General features: G+C 44.4%; 1 pseudogene; it reads left to right on the forward strand.

The window, feature by feature from the left end:
- Positions 1 to 2,110: 2,110 nt before the first annotated feature.
- On the forward strand, positions 2,111 to 16,992 carry LOC136652906 (vomeronasal type-2 receptor 26-like; annotated as a pseudogene).
- Positions 16,993 to 17,925: the final 933 nt, after the last annotated feature.

A 17,925-nucleotide genomic window follows, 5' to 3' on the forward strand; every position in this document is an offset into this window, starting at 1 on the left:
GTGGGATTTCGTCAACGCTCTTGACACTGAGGGCTTCTGTGCAAAAACATTCCATGGGACTTTGTCTTTCACAACCTCCACAAGGCCCTTGCCAGGTTTCTAGGACTTCCTTCAGACTCTAAAGCCTGATAAGTCACTCACACGTTTTCTCTGTATTTTCTACAAATATGCATTCAGGTGTTGCCATGATGGGGAAGTTAAAACTTGTAAACACTGTACAGGAGAGGAGAAACTGGAGAGCCTGCCTCAGTCTCTGTTTGAGATGGAGATGAGTGATCAGAGCTACCGCATTTACAATGCTCTCTATGCTGTAGCGCATGCTTTAAATGCCATACTTTTGCCCAAACGAAAAACAATGCTGAACAGAGACACATCCAAACTGTTGAACATTGAACCCTGGCAGGTACATTCCTCACTGTATTGATATGTGTATGTATGATACTGCTACTAGGAAGAAACTTGCTACTGAGCAGAATGAAAAGTTCTTCTAAAAGAAATTGCTGTGGATGGAATGGGTGGTGCGGGTGAAATCATGTCCCTGGGCACATGGGGTGGACACACTGCTGAAGCTAAGCAGATCTGGATCTTGCAGGACTTTGAAGACAGACAAACTGAGTATCCCAGATGCAATGCTTTAAGTTGCAAAATGAAAGAAAGGTGGAATATAATATTTAATTGTGAAAACCAGCCACTAGCATTGTTAACACAAAGCTCCCTGAAAAGCATTGACTAGAGGAACAAATGAAATACTTCAACACGTCCAGCTTTTCAGCACCAATGCAGTTGCTTTGTTGCCCCTCAACTTCAGTGACTACCCCTACACTGCAGGATGTAGTGCATGCCCCATTGGCATCAGTACTAGAAAGTTGAAAAAGATTGGGCCCATAGATAACGAAATGTTGGACATGATGGTGAGCTGAGAAGAGAGGAAGATGAGGAAGATCTGCCAAGCCTATTCTGTTTTTAATGAATGACTAAAAGGCTCTTGTAACTTGTACATCTTAGGTTTACAGGTACCTTTTTTTTGACGAGGGGTTTGGTAATACAATGTACAATATGAAGCTATCAACTGTTTTCTATTTTCCATTTTTGTCCAATCTAGATGCACTCTTTTCTGAAAAATGTCCGCTTTAACAATGGTGCTGGCTATGAAGTCTGGTTTCCCCATGAGGAATTGTCATCTGGACTTGATGTCATCAGCTGGGTCACTTTCCCTAATCAATCCTTCCTTAAGATTCAAGTTGGAAAGATGTCTCCAAGTCAAGAGTTTACCATCCACGATGATGCCATTGTGTGGAATAGCAGATTTAAGCAGGTTGAGCTAAAATCCTTCAGCAAGGTTGCCTGGGAACATGATTTTACCTACACCAACCAAGCATTCCTGAGCACCTGAGCGTTCCTGGATGCTATGCTATGGTGGGGGAATGATTGAGAGTCCTTTGAGATGTAAGGGAACATATTTACCCCTTACCTCTGCTTAGGCCCCCTGACAGCTTATGGGTCTCCTCGTACCTATACCAGCTACATAATTGGTATAAGCCCAAGCAGATCCGAAGGGTGGAGCAGGTTGAAAAATAGGGGATCGGATCCGAAATGCATGACTGCCATCAGATCAACCCTTTCCTTCCCTGACACACCCCGGTTTCCTCCCCTGAAGTGCCCCATTACTCTTCCTCTCTGCCCATGGCCCACCCCTGGCAACAACTTACTTGGGTTGGTAGATACTCCTGAAGCCACAGCTGTTCAGTCTGCGCTGCTCACCATTTGTGGCAGTGGCCTGACAGCACAAAACAGAGGCCCGGCTTTTGTGCTGCCAGAAAGTGTCCTGCAATGCTGGAATGTGAGTTCTGGCAGTGCAGGGTGACTACAGGATTGTACCCTTACAGGGCAATCCTATGCCTGCCTACTCAGAAGTAAGTCTCACTGTGCTGAATTGAATCCTCAAACTGTGGGTCAGGACCCACGAGGTGGGTCACGAGCCAATTTCAGGTAGGCCTCCATTCATTTCAAGGTGTATTTTATTTTTAATATATTAGATGCATGTGACTGCATTTGCGGAAATGTTACCGATCTGCACTTTTTACAGGCTATTATGGATATGACTTTAACAATGATAGTCAAAGGGGATAACACCCAGGTAAGTGTGAATAGGATTGCAGCCATTTCTGTGTTTGGGGCATTTTTTAAAAACAGATTGGCAACTGCTTGGGAGGGTTGTTCTTTATTTTAAGTCAATCTGTAATCTTTTAATGTACTTATTTACTCTAATTTTGTTGTATGTGGGAGTTAAAAATGTTCCTGCTTGATGATGTCACTAGAAGCCATAAAATCACTTCCAGGTTAATGACATCACTTCTTGTGGGTCCCAATAGATTGTCACTCTAAAAAGTGGGTCTCAGGGCTAAAATAAATAAAAGACAGAATAAAACTATTTTAAACATATTTGCAAGGCACATAGCATGTCAGGTTGATTAACCAAATACCTATATTGAGATAAACATTGAGATAAATATCAAATAGGTTTTGAGGTGGGTCCGACCTCAAGTTTGTGTCCCATGTACAAGTTTCAACAAGTTGAAGCCTACTGGAGAAAGAAGGATGGTCATAGTGGGGGGCATTAAAAGAGCTGCTACTTATGTCCCTATTTTTTATGCTTAGACATTACCCCATCAGAATCTAATTGCTATTGGGCACTGGCATACCTGGGGAGGAGGTAAAATGCCATGGGGCGCCATCCCTCAGAGCCGGCCATCCCCCACGCCACCATCCACACCCCTGCTGCCATTCATGCCCCCCACCACTGCTTTTGGCTGCTCTTTGGAGGCATTCTGGGGGCTGTGAGGTTGCACATGTCAGATCTGCCACATTTCCCAACATGCATACCATGGTAGCATCAAGTTTAATATGCTTAAAATGAAGTGAAGTGAAGTGAATGGGGACGCACCTGACCAACCTAATCAATCCTGAACCACAGTTAGCTGCCATCCACACCCCCACCACCATCCACATCTCCCCATCGCCATTTTCGGCTGCCCTCTGAAGTCCTTCTGGGAACCGGGATGGCAGCACAAGGCCTTCTTAAAAACCCTTCAAACTGTCACTTCTGGTTTTCTGACAAAAACGGGAAGTGATGCTTAAAAGCACTTGAAGGCCTCTGGAAGGCCAGAGGAGGCCACGTGCCTCCTGGATGTGATGGTAAGAGGTGGCAACCACTGGGGTGGGCAGCATTCTGTGGTCCTGGCCTGGGGCAGCACAGGGGCCAGGAATGCCAGTGCGATGCGCCAGTTCCCTGATGAAATAAATGCATGCTAAGTCTTCTGCTAGTAAAGGGCCCTTTGGGAATAAAACCAAATACCGACGTATTTCCTGTTTCATTTGGCTCTGCCCTGAGCTCTTTGGAGCCTCAGTAGGAAAAAGAAACCTCTCTAGCGAAATGTGAGAATAGAACTCTCCCTGAAATCCAATAGAACAGGATTCTTCAAGAGGTCACTCGCAACAGGGGAGTAATCTGTTGCTGGTCAGGTGAGCTGCTCTCGATAAGGTGAAGTGCACTGAAAGGGAAGGATGGTCATGCTGGTGGGCATCCAACATTCGCTTCCGCGTTTCTCCCCATTCTTTGTTCTTAGAATCTGCCTCGTTCAACCTGTGTTGAGAGCTGCCGTGTTGGACACAGCAAGGTGGTTCGAGAGGGGAAAGCAATCTGTTGCTATGATTGTACTCCGTGTCCTGTTGATATGATGTCTAACCAGACAGGTAAGTGGCAGTGCACAGATTTTCTAGGAAATAGTTGCATATATTAGTCCACCCTAAAACCATAACATATACCTTTGTACTGGCCTGCTCTGCTGCAAACAATTTATGATGCACTGCTTCTTAAAGGGAACACTGATTACAACTGCAACAAGGAAGGCACCTTGAAAGACTTCAGAGGCATTCCATCACATTAATCCCAAAGATGCCCATTCCTTGCTGCATTTGCTCATCCCCCGTCCCTAAGCAATGAAGTTCAAAAAAGGAAAATTCTCCAATATTTGCTTCCAACCTCCCATCATTCTTATGACTTAATAGAGTTACTGACACTCTCTTTGTCCTCTTCAGATGCAGTTCATTGCGTCATATGCCCAGAAGATCAGTACCCAAACAAGAACCAAGATCAATGTATCCCCAAACGCATGGTCTTCTTAAACTACAATGAGCACTTAGGAATTGGTTTTGTTTCCATCACTTTTTCCTTGACAGCTGTGACAGTTTTGGTGACACTCATCTTTTTAAGGAACTGGGACACTCCCATTGTCAAAGCCAACAAACAAAACTTCACCTGCATTCTTCTCACCTCCATCCTGCTTTGCTACCTTTCCTCCTTTCTCTTCCTCGGCAAACCTAGCAAGGTGTCCTGCCTTCCCAACAATTGGCTTTTGGCATCAATTTCTCTGTGGCAATTTCTTCTGTTTTGGCAAAAACCATCACTGTGGTCCTGGCATTCATGGCCACCCAGCCAGGGAACAGGATGAGGAAATGGCTGGGGAAAAAAGTGGCTCACTCCATTGTTCTTTCCTGTTCCCTCATTCAGGTGGGGATTTGCACTGTATGGTTGTCCACCTCTCCTCCATTTCCAAATGTTGACATGCACTCCCAGATTGAGCACATCATAGTGAAACGTAATGAAGGGTCAATCATCATGCTCTATTCTGTCCTGGGATACATTGGTTTTCTGGCCCTCATCAGCTTCACCGTTGCTTTCCTTGCCCGAAAACTGCCAGATACTTTCAATGAAGCCAAATTTATCACCTTCAGCATGCTGGTCTTCTGCAGTGTGTGGATCTCTTTCATTCCTGCTTACCTGAGCACCAAGGGGAAAGACGTGATGGCCGTGGAGGTCTTTGCCATCTTGGCCTCCAACACTGGCCTCCTGATTTGCATTTTTCTCCCTAAATGCTATGTTATTGCGCTAAAACCAGCTCTCAACTCCAAGCAGCTGCTAACAGAGAAAAGAAGTAATTAAATCCAATTCCAAGATGATAGTTGTTTTGCATGTTTTTATCTCTCTGTTTCCATATAGCAAGAATACTAGAGCACAGCATATCATATTTTTATCTCAGTCCAGATTCTTTGGATTGGAATGTACACGGAGGGATGAGAAATCATTTCAGAAGCAATAGTTGCATCTCCTTGGTAGCTATCCAAGGATAACGTTAATATTGCAGGATACAGACACAACACAGAAGTCAAAATGTTGAAACAAGGAAATTGAAGCTTCATACAAAGGCATGATACTAAGGCAGCACAGGGTCACCAAATGAACCCAAAGGGTTCCATCTTCTAAGAGAAGAATCTTCCTCCATGACATGTAGTCCTTCTTTAACAAGAAGAACATTTTTTTCTGAGTAGAGGAAGGGAATCTTTGTAATCCAAACTATTGGAAATTTTCTATATGTCTGAGTTTTTTTCCAGTCATGGATATTTCTGGTCATGATCCAATAACCCAATTTCTTCGGAGCATTATAAAGTGCTGCTTCTCAGTACTTTTACCACAGTACACTTACAGTACACTTAGAATGGGCCCTTTTCTTTCAATGTTCATCATCTAGATCTCAGCCTCACAGTCATAAGGAGCTCTAGGTTGATGCATTAGACCAGAAGAAGCACCCAACTCTGCTGCACTGGTGAGGTCACTGGGTCAGAAAGAGAGAAATTGAGATATGCCTTCTGTGGTATGAAGGGGTGTGGAAGGTGCATACTGCATTGGCTGACACCCTCAGGGGGATGGAAACACTAGTGGATGACATTTTGGAAACCTTTTAGACTCTTCATATTTATGAATAATAGCATAATGTTATACGGGATTAGAATGTTATATATGGGAATAGTGATTGCATGCAGAACATAAATGAAACAAGCCATGTTGAATTATCTGTATTCTACCACACATTGGACCATTTAACCCCCAAAAAGAAAACACAACTGCCTTATGTAACAAAAAGTGAATTTGCTGAACTCAAAACTCACCAATAACACTGATTGTTCCAAGAACCAATGATGTGTTATTGTGACACAGCAGGGAACCAATAAGGTGTACAAATGCAGAGATGGACAAAACCAGACTGGAAAAGGAGCCCAATCAAGCGGACTTTCTGAGTTGCCTAGAGCATTCTGGGGACTCTAAAAGACTCAAGTCCTGAGTTTTTAGGTAAAAAAGGCAACTGCAGCTCTGTGGACAAAAATGGAGCTGCTACCAGGGTGTGTGTTTATGTGTATGTTGGAGTTCTCATTTAATATTCCCTGATGTCCCTATCATATCTGTAAACAAGGTGGGAGGGGGTGGAACAAACTGTGAGTGCGCAGACAGAAGTGGCACGAGGGAGGAGGGTCACATGCAGCAGTGGGCAGGCTTACCAATACGACCCACTCCTTTGCAGCTCTACTCATAAGTAGTTTCATTGTGACCAGTCATTCAATGAGCCTGCTGAAACCATGCCATGACTCCTGGATGGCTATGAATTACCACCACCACCACCCCCGCCACCTTCTTGCCTCACTTGTCCAGGAAAAAAACCTTCTTCTATTATCACTGGTTCCTTTAGAGATGGACAAGAGAGCCCACCTGCCTCCACCCACCTGCTTCTCAATGCAAAACCAAAACATTAAGTCTTCCCTGCCTCCCGGTTGGAAATGCCCTGCTGCTTGCCTGATCTGAATGATGGCTCCACAATGTCTTTCACACCTCAGAAAAAGTAAGCAAGCACACCCAGACCAGACTCTCTGTTGGAGAGTTTGGTCCAAAAAGAAGCTGATGGAACATACCAAGATCCAGGTCTACAGAGCTTGCGTCCTGAGTACACAGCTGTAATTCAGCGAGTCATGGACTCTTCACTCACAACAGGAGAGGAAACAGAACGCTTTCCACATGCGCTGCCTCCGATGCATCCTCGGCATCACCTGGCAGGACAAAGTTCCAAACAACACAGTCCTGGAATAAGCTAGAATCCCTAGCATGTATGCACTGCTGAAACAGAGATGCCTGCGTTGGCTGGGACATGTTGTGAGAATAGATGATGGCTGGATCCCAAAGGATCTCCTCTATGGAGAACTCATGCAAGGGAAGTGCCCTACAGGTAGACCACAGCTGCGATACAAGGACATTTGCAAGAGGGATCTGAAGGCCTTAGGAGTGGACCTCAACAAGTGGAAACCCTGGCCTCTGAGCAGCCCGCTTGGAGGCAGGCTGTGCAGCATGGCCTTTCCCAATTTGAAGAGACACTTGGCCAACAGTCTGAGGCAAAGAGGCAAAGAAGGAAGGCCCATAGCCAGGGGGACAGACCAGGGACAGACTGCACTTGCTCCCGGTGTGGAAGGGATTGTCACTCCCGAATCGGCCTTTTCAGCCACACTAGACGCTGTGCCAGAACCACCATTCAGAGCGCGATACCATAGTCTTTAGAGACTGAAGGTTGCCAACTACTACACCCAGACAGAAACAGACTTGATTCTGCCTGCGTGAGGACTCCTTTCTGAGTCAGTGGCCTCAGATCTGAGTCAGTGCCAGAGTAAATAATATATAACACTAAATTCATAGCATGGGATGGCTGCTTTGCCTTCTTTTTTGTTTTTTTAGAAGTCAAATAGCAGTTGGAGGACCTGACAAATGGAGCAGAAGTTTGAGGATGTGGCCGCAGTTCTTTAGGACTTTGCTTTGGTTCTACTCCTGATCTCACCGCTATACAATATTCCAGTGGTTTGCAAACTTTTTAGAGGCCCTAGATGCTGCAGCCTGATTTATAAATGGCAAGGAATGTGGCTATAATGGTGATTGGGCAGGAGTGCTCTCCCCCCTCCCGATTAGCAGCTTGTTGCACCCTTGATGCACAGTCTGCCCTGTCAGTTTCACACCCAAACAAAAATGGGGTCAATTCCCACTGGTGGGTTTCGGACTCACAGTTTGGGAACTGCTGCACGATTTTAAACAGAACAATGTTTGCATTGACAAACCATTTGGTGCTTCTTTCTGTTTAAATTTTCACACAGGAGCATGTTTGGAAATGTAACCATATGTCCTAAAGTCCTAAAACCCCCTACCATCCACCATTGTTTTGTTACATTAAATACTATCCCCACTGTTTTTTTTTTTAAAAATTTCAACAGACCATTTTTCATATGTAGTATAATAAAATTAGGCCCATCTGCCTGGAAAGAGGTGAAATCTGAATGGGGATCACAACAAAGGCAACCCACATCTCACTATGATCCCAGTTCAGACTCCCTTCCACAAAATTGCATACCATTTGACCTTTGTAAACATGTATGTTTTTCATTTCACAAAGACGATCAGGGAGACGTTTAGATACTCTGTAATTATCCAAAGCACTGTTATTTTCTTCCTTGCGCAGTTGGTAAGAAATGCATACATATTTCAAAAGGAGGTGGATCTATTCTGAACTGTATCAGTGCCCCACGGAGGAACAGAGATCACCAAACATTTCTGCTTCAAAACATTTTGGGGAGACATCTCTGTGACCACACATGCTGCTGAGTGAGGTTCCTGTGAGGTTCCATCAGGATACCAGCCACAGAGATATCATTGTAGCTGGAACTGTAGTTCAGGATGCAGAAGTTCAGCTGCAGCTGGGTTAGACATGCATTTGCAGCCCAGTGGTTGTTTTTGCTCTTCTTGCTGCTGCTTCTCCATTCTCTTGTCTGTTGGGAGAATGTGCCCAGTGAATGTGAAATTGAAGAAAGCTATGGGGATACTAGGCTAGGAGATGCTGTCATTGGTGGGGTCCTCTCTCTTTTACATCCTGTACACAATGCAATTAAATTTCAGAGACTAACAGCAATGAAGAAAGGCAATTTCTCGTAAGTTATTTCTTGTTTGGTACCCATCAAGCTATTTGAAATATGAAGACTAGAGATCAAACAACTGCACTGGGTGGAATTTCAACAGGTGCAGCTTGTTGGGAAGAACAGGGTGGGGTTGGGGCAATGCCATGGTCAGGAAGAGAGCGGATATCTTTGAAAGCACCTCTGTTTATATCCTATCTCCCTTTCTGGTCACAAACTACCTACACATATCCACTTGGACTTGCACCAGCAAAATCACAGGCACAGTAGATCCATTGCAGCAGCTAAGACTTACTTCAGGACAAAGAAAGAAATGTTCCCTTACACAATTATTTTAGTTCTGCTCAGATGAACAACTCCATTCCTGCACCCCTCTTCCTTACACCTCTTTAGTTTTGTTTCCTTTTCTCATTGTACTTGGGATGAGTTTTTCACTGTACAAGCATATATCCAATAGTGTGGGTGTCATTGTCCCCTAAAACTGAGTGCTGTGCAAACCAGCACTAAAAAAGACATTGTTCTTGATGGGACAAGAACCTGACAATGACTGGCCAGAATACACTGCTCTGATTGACAATAGCTGTCAGTCATGCACAGGATGAACAACACTGTAGCAAAACAGTGCTCAAGGAAATGCCATTGTGGGTGGTACTACTGTAAATGTATATGTGGTGCACATGACAATGTGCTAGAACTAATCTCTGCCTCAATGTCAATCTCATTTCAGAATAGGGTACAAACATTACCAGCATGTCCTGGCCTTCCTTTTTGCCATTCATGAGATCAATAGGAATCCCAACCTCTTGCCCAATGTGACCTTGGGCTTTAAAATCTATGACAACTTTTTTGAAGGAATGGCCACATATAAGTCCATCCTGGATCTACTCTTCAAACAACAAAGGAATGTACCCAATTACAAGTGTGATAAGAAAGGTGATGTCTTGTCTGTCATTGGGGGATTCAAGGTAGAGTATGTTATCCAAATGGCCAACATTCTTAGTCACTACAAGTTTCCACAGGTATGTACATTTGGATGCATGAATGGGTGGCATAAAACCGCTCTTCACTTATTATATTATTTGGGACTTAAACAGTGAATGCCTTTTTTTTAGCTTGAAAAGAATTGCAAAGGGGCAATGCAATGCAAAAAGTAAATTGTTTATTCAGAAGAAATAACCATTTGAGGAGGTTCCTGAGATCTCAGTTGTATAGGAGGACCTAACATGACTGATCTGTAACCCAGATGTGGGCAGAGAGACCTCCAGAAATAAATAAATAAATAAATAAATAAATAAATAATAATAATAATAATAATAATAATAATAATAATAATAATAATAATAATAATAATAATAATAATAATAATAATAATAATAGTCGGGGTTGCTGCCTCCCTCCCACCCCGAGTGACCTGGAGAGGCCGGGGGAGGGACCCCCCCACTGGCAGCAAAAGCCTTGGGAGGAGGAGGAGAGGCTGCCTGGACCCTGGGCGCGCCCACCCATCTGCCTGTTCCACCAAACTCAAGGAAAAGAAGGGAGGCAGGGACCAGAGCCCCAGGCTCTGGGGGAGAGTGAGCCCCAGGGGGGAGGGAGGAAGGGGGGAGCAGAGAGCAGAGAGGGCTTCATAACGGAGGCCTGTGATGAGGGTGAGGAGGGTGAGTTCCTGCTGGTGAACACCACCCTCAAGAGACAGAGAGGAGAAGGGTGCTGTGACCCCCTCCCTTTGGTCACCCAGCTGAGGCTCCAGAGGCACTCCCCTCCACCCTTCGTTAGGCCTCCTCTCCCTTGCTGGGAAGGCCTGGGAGGCAGGGATCCAAGCTCCACTGACGACATCCGCCTGGCCCCCACACGAAGCCTGACAATACTAATGTTGGTATTTAAATACCGCTTGGTCTGAATCAAATAAGTTACACATTTCAGGACTTTAAGTGATGGCTTGTGGACAAGGTGAAAGGAAATGTGTTGTAACTCATTTGGAGCACAACCCTATGCATGACTACTCAGAAGTAAGTCTCATTGTGTTCTATGGGCAGTGGCATAGCTAATGATTGTGTAGCCCGCTGCTAAGCTGAAAATGTTGCCCTGGAAGTGATGTGACAACCGGAAGTGACGTCACACCCGGGCTTTTAAAAAAGTGAAAACTGGGAAGAACACACCTCCTCCTCCCAGCAGCTCACCACCCACTTGCTCTGCTGACTCAGTGGCATAGCTAAGGCTTCTATTTGCTACCTGGGGTCAAAGTTGTTTTTATTTTCTGGTTAATTGGCCACAACTTTGGATAGAATGCAGATATTCCAATGCCATTTTGTTTCATTGCATTCTGCATTAAATTACCTTTCCAATGATATATAACATGATGCTATTATTCATACATACCAATATTTTCACCATTTTGGTCACTAGTGTCAAGCTCAGCTTGTTGTCCCTCTAAAGCTTGATACCCCGTGCAACTGCTACCCCCTGCACCCCCTTAGCTAAGCCACTGTCTATGGGGCTTCCTCCCAGGAAAGTGTGCATACAATTGCAGACTTACTGTAATTTCTTGATGGGAATGTATACAAAGATACATTGTTCAGTATACCTAGCATCTCATTGATAAGCAAAATTCTGGATTGTAATAAATACTTTGGTTTGGAAAATGGTGGTTACTTTTCTAAGCTGTTATGAGCCATGTTTTCCCCCATTAGATTACTTATGGTACGTATGAGAAACCAGTCACAAAAAATAATTTCCCTTCTCTATACTGGATGGCAATAAGGGAAGGTACTCTGCACACCGGCATAGTCCAGCTACTGCTGCATTTCCAATGGACATGGATTGGTCTCTTTGTTTCAGACCATGAGAGTGGAGAAGGCTTCCTGCAGAGGCTGACACCATTGCTGGCCCAGAACAGCATTTGTGTTGCATTCTTAGAAAGGACTGTCGTTGTCAAGGATCTTAATTTGGATAACACTCAAAATGCAGTATTGCAAAACATATTCAGGATACGCTCCACACTTTCATCCACTACAGCCAATGTTGTTATTGTTGACGGGGACGCTCAGACTCTGGAACCACTGGCAACCATTTTATATGTAGCTGAATTTGTACATAGAATTTGTCTTATAGGGAAGGTTTGGATCACGTCACCCCAGTGGGATTTCGTCAGCATTGCTGCCACTAAGGGCTTCTGTGCAAAAACATTCCATGGGACTTTGTCTTTCACAACCTCCGTGAAGGCCGTGCCAGGATTCCAGGACTTCCTTCAGACTCTAAAGCCTAAAAAGTCACTTGCACGTTTTCTCTACTTTTTTTACAAATTTGCATTCGGGTGTTGCGGTGATGGGAAAATTAAAACTTGTAAACACTGTACCGGAGAGGAGAAACTGGAGAGTCTGCCTCAGACTGTATTTGAGATGGAGATGAGTGATATGAGCTACTGTATTTACAATGGTCTCTATGCTGTAGCACATGCTTTAAACGCCATATATACGTCCAGGCCGAAAACCATGTTGAACAGAGACAAAGGCAAACCTTTGAACATTGAACCCTGGCAGGTATATTCCTCACTGTATTGAAACAGTTATGTATGGTGCAATCCCAAGCACACTTACTAGGAAGATAATTGGAGCACAGTGGAAATCACTTCTATGTAAACTTGCTGTGGATTGAACAGGTGGTGTGGGTGAAATCATGTTCCCAGGCACATGGGGGGGGCACATTGCTAAAGCTAAGCAGATCTGAAGCTTGTAGGACTTGGATGACAGACCTCTTGGATATCCCATGCACATTGCTTTATAGCCAAGCCTTCGCATGTCTACTCAGATGTAAGTCCATTTTGTTGGGGTTGACTCCTAGGAAACCGCATAGGGTTGAAGCCTTAAGTTCCAAAATGTAAGAAAAGCAGAATATAATAGGAACGTGTGATTCAAGCCGCAGGTGAGACAGAACCGCCCCTTTGTAGCCCTTGGAAAAGTGCCACAGCTGACCCGCCTGCTTACACCTGAGGAGGCTCTCTTTACATCCAAGAAAGCAGAAGCAAGGAGAGGCTCCTCAAGTGTAAGCAGGCAAGTTTCCAGCACCAATGAGCTGCACCGTAGCCCCAAGTAAAGGAACAATTGTTCCCTGACCTTGACAAGGCCTCTGTGACTACCCTCACACTGCAGGATGCAGAGTAGGCCCCATTGGCACAGTTGCATCAGTGCTGCAAAGTTTGGATTGGGCCCATAGATGTGGAAATGTTGGATATGATGGTGAGCTGAGAGGAGAGGAAGATGAGGAAGATCTGCCAAGCCTATTCTAATAGTTTTTAATAAATAAAAAAGTTCTTTTAACTTGTACATCTCAGGATTACAGGTGCCTTTTCTGACCAGGGGATTGGTAATACTGTGTGCAATATACATTGAAGCTATCAGCTGTTTTCTATTTTTGTCCAATCTAGATGCACACTTTTTTGAAGAATGTCCACTTTAACAATGGTGCTGGCCATGAAGTCCGGTTTGCCAATCAGGAACTGTCTTCAGGACTTGACATCATCAATTGGGTCACTTTCCCCAATCAATCCTTCCTTAAGATCCAAGCTGGAAAGATTTCTCCAAGTCAAGGGTTTACCATCCATGATGAGGCCATTGTGTGGAATAGCAGATTTCAGCAGGTAGGGCTAAAATCCTTCAGCAAGGTCACCTCTTCATTTGCTTGGGAACATTCCTGAACATTAGAGCACTCCTGGAGGCATGCACTGCATGCTATGGTGGGGGCAGAATTGAGAGGCCTTTGAGATGTAAAGGAGCATACTTTCCCCTTACCGCTGTATAGGCCCTCTGACAGCCTAGGGGTCTCCTTGTACCTATGTCAGCTCTATAACTGGTATAAGCCTGAGGAGAGCCAGAGGGTGGGGAAGCTTGAAAACTAGGGGATAGGATTCAACATGCATGACTCCTACAGATCAACCCCACCCCTCCCTGACCGACCCCTGTTCCTCCCCTGAAGTGCCCTATTACTCCTCCTCTCTGCCCAATACCTAACCCTGCCAACAACTTATCTGAGTCTCCATTTGTGGCAGCCAGAAAGTGTCCTGTAACGCTGCAATGGCAGTCCTAGCAGTGCAGGGTGACCAAAGGGTTTTACCCCTGCAGCACAATCATATACCTGACTACTCAGAAATCAGTCTCACTATGTTGAATTGGGCATACTGCCAATAAAGGGTATATAGGATTGCAGCCTTACAGGCACAGTTCATATTGTACAAGTCTTGTAGGAATGTTGAATCAAACCATTAGTACATATACCTAAAGTTAATATCCAAATGAATTTTAACTGTTCTATTTTCCCCAAACATCCAAGAAGCTGTAAATCTATCCACACTTACCTCGAGTAAGACCCATTGACTATCACTGTTAAAAGCATATACATAGTATCTTGTTAAAAGTACAGATCTGAAACATTTCCCCAACATACATACCATGGTATCATAAAGTCTAATATATTAAAAATAAAATGCACATTGAAATGAATGGGGACCCATCCAAAATTGGTTGGTGACTCACCTAATGGGTCCTGAACAACAGTTTGAGAAACACTGAATACGACTACAGCCTTAGAGTCACAGATCGGTATTATCCAGGGTTTGTAGGATTGCTACGACTACACCATTAGTACACATGCCTAAAGTAAATATTCTCATCCACTTTAACCTAAACTTGTACTGGGTCATTCCTGTCCTCTACAGTCACAGAATAAAATCATTTTAAAAATATTTGCAAGGCACGTAGCCTCTCATGTTGATTAATCAAATATCTATATTGAGGAAAAGATGGTAAATAAAAATACCTATATTGAGAAAAATATCAAATAGATAACTGGGGTTTGAGTTGGGCCCCACTCAAAGGTGGGCCCCACCTTTTTACAAGTTGAAACACACACAACAAGTAGAAACACAAAAAGGAGGATGTTGAGTGTTGAGTATTAAAAGACAGTTTCCTCTTTTGTCCCATTCTTTTTATTCTTAGATGCTACCCCATTCAGAATCTAATTGCTATTGGGCACTCGTGTACCATGAAGGGTAAAGGGGGACAGACGTCCTAGGGTTCTCTGCCCCCCTGCCAGCATCCATGCCTTTATCCATGCCTTCCAACCACCACTTTCAACACTTTCAGCTGCCCTTCAGAGAACTTCTGGGGGCCAGGGAAGTTGCATATGGCCTCCTCCTGCCCTCCGGAGACCTTCTGAAACCTGTGGAAGGCTTTTAAAAGCCCTTTTGTTTAAAAGCCCTTATAAGACCTCCAGAGGGCCAGAGGAGACCACGTGCAGCCTGGACACTATGGTAAGAGGTGGCCACCGGTGGGGGGGGGCAGTATTCTTTGATCCTGGCCCCGGGCAGCACTGGGGCCAGGAATGCCAGTGCAATTGCCAATTCCCTGACGAAATAAAAGCGGGCTGAGTTTTCTGCTAGCAGAAAGGCACTTTCGGATTAAAACCAAATCCTGGTGTATTTCCTACTTCTTTTGGACTGTGCTCTGAACTGTTTTGAATCCCAGTAGGAAAAACAAATCTCTCTACCGACTCTCCCTGAAGTCAAATACCACAGGGGTCTACAGCAGGTCGCTGGCAACAGGGGAGTTCTCTGTTGCTGGTCAGGATCAAGTTGATCTCCTGTTCCTGATCAGCTGAAGTGCACTGAAAGAGAAGGATGGTCGTGGTGGTGGGCATCAAATGTTTGCTTCAGCATTTCTTCCCCTTCTTTCTTCTTAGAATCTGCCTGGGTCAACTTGTGTTGAGAGCTGCCGTGTCGGACACAGCAAGACGGTTCGAGAAGGGAAAGCCATCTGTTGTTATGATTGTACTTCGTGTCCAGATGACATGATATCTAACCAGACAGGTGATTGACAGTGCCCTGAATTGCCAGGAAATATTTGCAAATATTTGTCCAGCCTAACACCATAACATATGCCTAGGTATGTTCTGTTCTTCTCCAAACACTTAAATCATGATGCACGGATTCTTAAAGGGAAACTGGTTACAACTTTAACAAGGGAGGATCTATGAAAGACTTCAGAGGCAGTCCATTAAACAGTTTAGTGCACTTAACTCCAATGGTGCCTGTCACTTGCTGCATTTTGTCACTCCCCTGATACTAAGCATTGTTCACCAGGAAAATGAGGAATTCTTGTCCAACGTTTGCTTTCAACCTTCCAACATTCTTCTGGATTCATACAGCTACTGACACTCTCTTTGTCCTTTTCAGATGCAGCTCATTGCGACAAATGCCCAGAAGATCAGTACCCAAACAAGAACCAAGATCAATGTATCCCCAAACAGACAGCCTTCCTAAACTATGAGGACCCTTAGGAATTGGTTTGGTTTCTATTGCTTTTTCCTTTACAGCAATAGCAGTTATGGTGATACTGATCTTTTTAAAGAACTGGAACACTCCCATTGTCAAAGCCAACAATCAAAACCTCACCTGCATTCTTCTCACCTCCATCCTGCTTTGCTACCTTTCCTCCCTTCTCTTCCTTGGCAAACCTAGCAAGGTGTCCTGCCTTCTCCGACAATCGGCTTTTGGCATCATTTTCTCTGTGGCTGTTGCTTGTGTTTTGGCAAAAACCATCACTGTGGTCCTGGCCTTCATGACCACCCAGCCAGGGAACAGGATGAGGAAATGGCTGGGGAAAAAAGTGGCCCACTCCATTGTCCTTTCCTGTTCCCTCATTCAGGTGGGGATTTGCACTGTATGGCTGTCCACCTCTCCTCCTTTTCCAGATGTTGACCTGCACTCCCAGACTGAGCACATCATAGTGAAATGTAATGAAGGGTCGATCATCATGCTCTATTCTGTCCTGGTAGTCATACTGTATGGTTATGACCATACAGCCCAACCTGGGCTACGTTGGTTTTCTGGCCCTCACCAGCTTCACAGTCGCTTTCCTTGCCCAAAAACTGCCAGATACTTTCAATGAAGCCAAATTCATCACCTTCAGCATGCTGGTCTTCTGCAGTGTGTGGACCTCCTTCATTCCTGCTTACCTGAGCACCAAGGGGAAAGACGTGGTGGTCGTGGAGGTCTTTGCCATCTTGGCCTCCAACACTGGCCTCCTGATTTGCATTTTTCTCCCTAAATGCTATGTGATTGTTCTAAAACCAGCTCTCAACTCCAAGCAGCTGCTAACAGCTGCTTAAAAAAGTAATTAAGTCAGATTCTAAGATGATAGTTGTTTTGCATGTTTTTCTCTCTATATGTTTCCATACAGTATGAATACTGGATCACAGCATATCACATTTTTAATCGTCCTGATTCTTTTGAATCCACAAGGTGGGGTGAGCAATAATTTCAGAAGCAATAATTGCACCTCCTGGTAGCTATCCATGGATAATGTTAATAATGCAAGATACAACCCAGAAATCAAAATGTGGAAACAAGGAAATACCAAGTTCATATTAAAGGCATGATGCTAAGGCAGCACAGGTGACCAAAAGAACCCAATGGTTTCCATCCTCTAAAACAGGGTTGCCGAAACCCTGGCCTGGAGGCCATTTGTGGCCCTTGGGGACCCCCAATCCAGCCCACGGCCAATGAGCCACTGCCCCTCCAGAGACTTGTTGGAGCCTGTGCTGGCACAACGTGACTACTCTCAGTGGAAGGGCCTACTGTTTGACCTCTTGTGTGAGTTGCAGGCCAAGGGCTTCCTCCGCTGCTTGCTATTTTACACCTGTGAAGCAGCAGCAAAGGCCAGCCTTGCTTTGTGCAATGTCTTTTATAGGCCTTGAACTATCGTGAAACCTTCATTAATTCATATAAGTTCCATCTCCAATTTATTCATTTTGTAAAACCTTTATTCAAATTTTAAATGTAAAGGAATTCTTTTTTTCCTGGCCCCCAACACATATGTCAGAGAGATTATGTGTCCCTCTTGTCAAAAAGTTTGGACACCCCTGCTCTAAGAGAAGAATCGTCCTCCAAGAAGTCCTTCCTTAACAAGAGGAACATTTTTCCAAGTAGGGACCTTTATAGCCTACTTGACTATTGGAAATTTGTATGCAGTATCTACTTTTTTTCCAGTCCTGGATATTTCTGGTCATGATGCAATAACCCAGTTTCTTCTGAGCATTATG

The sequence above is a fragment of the Tiliqua scincoides genome, chromosome 5 (genome assembly GCF_035046505.1).
Source record: "Tiliqua scincoides isolate rTilSci1 chromosome 5, rTilSci1.hap2, whole genome shotgun sequence".
Lineage (NCBI taxonomy): Eukaryota > Metazoa > Chordata > Lepidosauria > Squamata > Scincidae > Tiliqua > Tiliqua scincoides.